General features: G+C 34.8%; 2 non-coding genes across 2 annotated transcripts; both read left to right on the top strand.

Moving 5' to 3' along the window:
- The first annotated feature begins 888 nt into the window (after window positions 1-888).
- Trnac-gca (transfer RNA cysteine (anticodon GCA)) lies at window positions 889-960 on the top strand. The gene has a single exon. It is a non-coding gene; the product is annotated as a tRNA-Cys (tRNA).
- A 3,544-nt stretch (window positions 961-4,504) lies between these two features.
- On the top strand, window positions 4,505-4,576 carry Trnac-gca (transfer RNA cysteine (anticodon GCA)). The gene has a single exon. It is a non-coding gene; the product is annotated as a tRNA-Cys (tRNA).
- Window positions 4,577-7,500: the final 2,924 nt, after the last annotated feature.

Here is a 7,500-nt window from a genome sequence, read left to right as displayed (position 1 = left end):
TGCAGGGGACAAGAAATAAATGAAATTGACATGTTATGGAAGGAAAGCTTGATGTTATAGCATTTATTGGGACAAGGAGAAAGGCCCGACTATGCCGAACTGGGAGGACCAAAGAGTGATTGCATCTGAAGGGCCTAGAAGGGGGGTAAAGCTTGTACAGTCAGTAAAACATTAGGGAAGGGTGAAATATTGATATCTCTTATTATAAGGACTTTATATGAAAGACTAGGTTTGGCATGATGAAAGTTGTGATAGTGTAAGTGTACATGGATCCAGAACCCGAAATAAAGTGAACAAAAGGTGCTTACCAACACATCAATGTAACTACTCAAGAGGCTTGTAAATTAGTTATATCTTCTTCCTATAAAATTTCTAATCAGTGTCAAACTGATGGCGTGTTACTGACCACAAAGTTTTTCACCCAGGAATTTACACTTGACTAAACGGGGATCTTACAGGGCATAGTTCCTGTCTATCGTTTGCTAGAATTCAAACTTCTAAAGTCCTGCCCCTTGACAGCTTTGTATTATCTTACACTGCAATCAAGACACTTGAAAAACTAAGCATGATACGATAGAAATTAAGTGTATGAGCAATTAGGGTATAGGTCTTTGTACGAATTTCTTTTCATTTCTTATACGAATACATGATATATTTGATACGACTGTCATTCATTTAAAATGGATAGTTTTTAATTTTTATAACTACTGTTTCCTGCACGAAATAAATTCTAAAATTAAGTAAAAACGAGGTATGGCTTGTGATATATTTTATGAGTACTAGAGCCAAAAATTTTATAATACAAAATGTGTATCTGAAAAGAGGTTTGTGATAAAAGCATTGCTTAAATCCATTAATGAAAAAAAATATAATTTTAATAAATATTAAGGGGGTGTAGCTCAGTGGTAGAGCATTCGACTGCAGATCGAGAGGTCCTCGGTTCAATCCCGGGCGCCCCCTATATTTAATCTTTATAAAAAATTATATTAAAAACGTACATCCCACTTCTAAAGGTAGAGAGGCAGTTTGGCCTAATGCAAACCATTTACAGTATGAACGTGGAGTTGCTTAACGAATATTTTCTACAGGAACAAATATGTCGGAGATAACACATTTCCTGTGCGATTCCTTTCCAACACTTTTGTGGCTTGAAAAGAACTCAGAACTTTAAAGCCACTATTATTTTCTTTTCCCCTCCACTTCCGTCCATGATTACCATACCATAAAAATCTACTATATAAAAAGATTAATCATATGAAACATTGCAAGGTTTTTGCAGCATCTCACACAATAGCTCGCAGTTTCAAGAGAAACGCGGCCTTATGCCACGTCTCAATAGAGGCTAAACTCGCTTCTCACGTACAGTCATGCACGACCTTGACAGACTTGTCCTGACGAACTTGCTGACACAACACCCACGTATTTGCCCATGGAAAATTCGTTATTTGCATTCTAATAACGATATGAAATTCAAAATAAACTTCTGAAAATGACGATTTTTTACTATACTTGCTCAGAGTAGAGAGTTTCTTCATTGTTTAACTAAACGAAATCGTTATCAATCCTGTGAAACAGATCAGCTGGTAGAGGACCTTGATAGACGTGTCTCTCTCGGAACTCTCCTGATTGGGTTAAAATTGATGACGACATCGTGACGTCATGAAGTCACAATTGCCAATGGTTAAACCAAATGCCACGTAAGTAACTCTTTATATATTTACAGTCAATAAAATACGACTTTACTGATGTTAGCCGAGATTACTGAATAATTCTAAAACAGATAAGGGAAACATAGGACAGAATAGTAATTAAGGAATCATACAACAAACATGACAGAGAAAGAATTCTGAAAACTGCAGGTCTCTTAACATGAGAAGATTTATCATGAAAGTCTCAACAGAAACTAATTAAAACATCTACAGCTATCTTATATCGTGAAATAGAACTAAAAAAAAAAAAAAAAAAAAAAAAAAAAGATACTACACTTACACCATCATCATATCTCTCTCTCTCTCTCTCTCTCCAACCGTTAGCTTCCAAATTCGAAGCACAGCTGAAAATTAAATCGGAAACAAAACATGCCAGGGAAGCAAATTTTCAAGAGATTAAAATCCACCGCTAAACAATATTACAGTAATATTTCTCGATATTTGTGGATATTTATATATAAAATATATATTTTATTTGTATGTATATACAGATAGGTATGTGTGTGTGTGTTTGTGTACGTGTGTCAGTGTGAGCATGATATAAACTGCTACATTTCCCCAGCGGAAGATCGTGGAAGCTGTGCCTGTTCTCAAAAACAGATAACACTCATGTGATGAACTCTTATCCCCGTAATAATAATCGTCATTTTAATAAGAGCCCTATTAGTAGTAGTAGTGGCATTAGATAATTAGTAATACTAAAGTAGCTTTATCACACCTTATATGCTACACCAAGTTAAATCTAAAATTTGAATAAGGATTTAACTGTATTATATATATATATATATATATATATATATATAATATATATATAGATTAGATTATGATCGATAGATAGATAGATAGATAGATAGATAGATAGATAGATAGATAGATATATATATATATATATATATATATATATATATATATATATATATATATATATATATACGCACAATTAGCAAATAGTTTCTCTCTCTGTCACTATATGATTTACACTTAACATTCTTCAGGGAGGGTAACAGAATACATCCAAAGGTTGCTATCAATTAAAAATGGTTTGTGCATTACAGAGACCTCCTAATTCAAATTTAAAATTTAACTTGGTGGTGTAGTGTATAAGGTGCGATATTATTTCTCATGTTGTTTTACTTTTAATCCGATACGACTACTACCACTACTACTAATCGGGCTTCTTTTAAAACTACAACTATTACTACAGGGATTATTATTATTATTATTATTTGTTAAGCAGCCATTTCCGACCAAGTCCAATCGGCTGCTTAATGCACATAAAATCTGTTAAAATTACCATATTAAATATATATTTTAGTCATTTAGTTTAAAAAAATAAATAAATAGATAAAACATTTCTGTACACATTTAAAACAAATCTGTATGAATAAAATTATCAATATATATTTTATAGACCTGTATCTAATAAAATTATTTGTATATTTTTTAAAAGATCTGTATGTGTTAAAAATTTTAAAATCTTGCAAACATTTGAGTCGTCATCTCTTAGAATGTCCTGCTTTCTAGCAGATGATCCAAAGTATTTATGTTTAATATGTGAATACTTAGAGCATTCAGTTAAAATGTGTTTCACGGTTATTCTGGTTTAACAGGTATCAAAATTCTGAAGGAGGCTGATTAGACATAAGAAAGCCAAGGGTTAACCTTGTGTGCCCATTACGCACCCTGCACAAAGCGACCTCATAGTATCTCTGCTTCTGTAAAGAATTCTTAAAAGGAATTATTGTGGTCTTTATCCCCCCGAGTTTGTCGTTTTCAAGTGATAACCATTGGTCTTCCCAGATTTTATATAAAAAAAAATTTAAATAATTTTTAGAGTCCTTATAATATGTTTTGTACATTTTATTTCTATCATTTAATGCTGCTTCCTTTGCATTTTTATCTGCAATTTCATTGCCTTGAATTACAACATGGCCTGGTGTCCAGCACAGGGATATCTTTATATTTCGAATGCTTAAAAAATGAATATTTTCTTGTATTGCTCTAATAGCAGGGTGATGATGATTAAAAGAATCTATTACTTGAATAGCACTTTTTGAATCCCCATATATAATGTAATGTTTATATTTTCGTGAGTACAGACAAACTTCCAACGATTTTCCCCTCCTCTTTTTTGGTTCTAATTTTGTCGGGTGGAATAATCCCAGGAGGGAAATCTAGCAGTCTACAGTGCCATGAAAGGTACCCACACGTACTTCTTTCGGTTCGGTCACATCAACAACTTGCATCCCGTGCACCCTGACCCTTTTCTTCACCAGGGGAACCCTCAAACCAGCCACCAAGGTCGAGCGTCAAAAAAGTTTTTAAAGTAACGAATAAGAAACAAACAACAAAATTCATATCTATTACATAAGCATTATTGCTTGTCATATATAGGCGATTTAAGCCTAATAAGCTGTAACGGGCAAAAATGAGCTCATTACGTCTCTTTACGATCTAATCACAAAACAAGTTCCCTAAAATTGGCATAATTCGTAACCGAGTCGCGACTATGCAAGGCTGCCCAGCTAAGACGCCGTCGCTCCACGATAACCGTCAAAAGTCGCCAAGTCATGGCAGAACGTAACAGTGTCGTAATGGCGTCTCGATTTGCATCATTTGATTCCACAAGTCGTAACTAGCATTGGCGAGTTGCGGCGTCCAGTACGACATACACCGTGTACTTGGCAACCCCACAGATTACACAGTGGGGGTGGGTGCGCAATGAGTCACTAAACTGAACAGAGAAGTGAATGATGTACAAAATATGATTGGTGATATACACAACATAATATCAAGGGGGTGTAGCTCAGTGGTAGAGCATTCGACTGCAGATCGAGAGGTCCCTGGTTCAATCCCGGGCGCCCCCTAGGGGAAAACATTTATGTAACCGGCACCTAGGCCAGATATATCTTAATTCCATCCTAGGCAGGTCAAAGGTAAGAAAATTTGCCCTGAATAGTGCAAAATATCCTTTGCCAGAGAAAAAAGAAAGCATTCATTGATTGATTGTGTATTATATCTGGCGTCACAACATCTGGGTAATTGACACCGAAATAAATTAATAAAAAAAATTAAATTTTTGATAAATTTCATATAAAAATCTATAAATATATTATATAAAATTTTTTTTTCATATATAAAAGTTCTTACATAGACAATCTATGTATAATTTAAATTTGGTTAAGGAGGCCAGCCTCCCTCATAAAAATATATAACTGCTCTATATTACAATCCTTTCCAAGAATTGTAGCTAGGATAAAATTGCCTACTCTGTCACGACCCCAAGACATGAACCTATGTCTCAAATTCCCAAGTCTGGGACATTCAACCAGCAAATGTCTCACAGTCAAGGGCACAATACAGTTCTCGCAAAACGGAGGATTTTCACGAGACATCAAGAACCCATGGGTGAGTCTTGTATGTCCAATCCTCAATCTGCACAACATCGTTTCTTGTCTCCTTGGCATATATGGATATGACCAAGGAGACACTGAAGACGTGATACTACGCATTTTTTGATTGTTTAAAATATCCTCCCACTGGGACTGCCAACATTTTTTAATTCTCTGACCTACTAGAGGATACAAATCCCGATATGGTAGTAGGCATCTTGTGGGTTCTGGGGAGCTGACCGCAGACTTTGCAAGTTGGTCAGCTTTCTCATTCCCAGCCACCCCAACATGAGAAGGCACTCAACAGAACTTTATTTCTTTTCCTCTTCTTTTTAGTAAAAGCAGCCATGACAATATATCTAAAATCAGAGGGTTTAAAGGGTTAAAAGATTCCAGTGACTGAAGAACACTTCTTGAGTCACAATATATAATAAAATTACTTTCATTCCGAATTAAAACTTCCTTTAAAGCCTTTAAAATTCCATATAACTCTGCTGTAAAAATTGATGCAACAGATGATAACCTGCCACTCCTCTCTACATCAGGGAAGACTACACCAAAGCCGACGCCAGCATCTGAAAGCATGCACAGTATTTGAAGAATTGGTGACCTTAATAGAATTAAAATACTTACGCTTTACGAAGAAAAAGACGTATGTTAGTGGTATCTTTCATTTGTGATATTTCTTGGTTTTTCTCCCCAAGTCAGACACTACAGACAATAGTACAGGACCCATTTGTTACTCTATATTGCTTAATGCACAGTCTCAGTACTTTAAAGCTTTCACATACAGTACATTACATCTTTGTCCAGGCTCAAAAATGGAGCACCAAGGAACTTTATGGCCATAACTTGCATCAATCTAAAAAGAATTGAGAGGGTAGATTTTGCAGCCTTATATTTTGGAAACTAATGATTCCCTCAATGGACTGGAAATGGATTCAGATGTACAGATTTGTGGTATTTATATAGTTGAAGGAAATTTCCATAAATCGGCCATTACATCACTCGTGTCAAAACCTTCTTAATCTCGTTTATTACTCGTTGGAAGATTTTACCAATCAGATCTGAATCCCAGGCTTCTTTTGAAACGTTCAGCGTAATTTATCCTTTGCCCTCATGCCTAACCAGAAAATCAAACTACACTTTATAGCTGCATTTGAAAATTTCGTAGGATATAGAAATTACAGCCAGAAACAGATATTTTTTTAATGTTGATAAACAGCTGTCATTAACGAGAAATACCCCCTTCCCAGCACATTTATGAGCCTTATTCTTGCTACAAGAATTATATCTGACTCACTTTTGATCATGAAGGCGCCTGTACAAGATGGACTATTCTTATTTCTGGTTAAACAGGCAAAGCACAAACAATGACCCACACTAAAAATATCTTATTCACTCACCATAAATTATGTGGATGTAATGAATCCTTCACTGATCAGGTTAATACAATGAAACCTACCATCTAAAAACAGCTTCACTAACATTTTATCAAATTAAAAACTAAAATCAAACAGGGAGATCTAGAAAAACAGTTAATTGATTGTGTGTAGACCATCTAATTAAAGCATGATCATCGACTACTCTTGGAACAGATTAGCTATAAGAGAAAATAAATAAAAACAAAAGACCCAAGGAGCAATTATTAAGAGGATTAACATAAAATTAAATACAGAAACACATGCAACTTTACATGGGTCTGCAACCACAAAGGTGAGTAGAAATTATGAACTGCTTGACAGAGGCCTTCCTCCACATTAACATTAACTCGTAGTTATTATCATTATTATTATTTGTTTAAGCAGCCACTTCCGACTACGTCCAATTGGCTGTTTATTATTATTATAAAAATAGTTTAACCAGAACACTGAGCTGACTTTCAGCTCTCATAGAGCTGGCCCGAAGGATTAGATAAAATGCCAGTTCTAGGCCAAAGGCCAGGAACTGGGACAAAATAGGTCATGAAGTATAATAAACAATAAATTAAAAAACTGCACAAGGGCACAGACTTTCATACAAGAACTCAAACAGGCAATAAATACATTTACTCACGTTTCCATACATACTTACTAAAAAATTAAATTAATTTTTTAGTAAGTATTAAAATTAATAACAGGTCAATAAAATCTTTAAAATTTTATCTAAAATTCATTAATTGCTCTGAGTTTTTGTATCGTTATTATATTTTATTAATTAAATCAGAGTTCTTTAGAAACGTCAAAACCGGAACCACTGAAAATGTGAAAGATTCTGACAAAATTTCTTTTATTCTTTTATTTCCAAAAGTTGACAGCCTCTGCTGGTCATACCTTGGGCACTCACACAACATGTGTCCGACAGTTATCAAGACCTTGCACTCTGGGCACTCCGGAGCAGGGTCACGTGGGCTGCTCATC

This window comes from Macrobrachium nipponense, chromosome 39 (assembly GCF_015104395.2).
Source record: "Macrobrachium nipponense isolate FS-2020 chromosome 39, ASM1510439v2, whole genome shotgun sequence".
In the NCBI taxonomy this organism is placed as follows: domain Eukaryota; kingdom Metazoa; phylum Arthropoda; class Malacostraca; order Decapoda; family Palaemonidae; genus Macrobrachium; species Macrobrachium nipponense.
The sequence above is the reverse complement of the archived record's forward strand: the minus strand, read 5'-3'. Positions and strand labels throughout refer to the sequence as shown.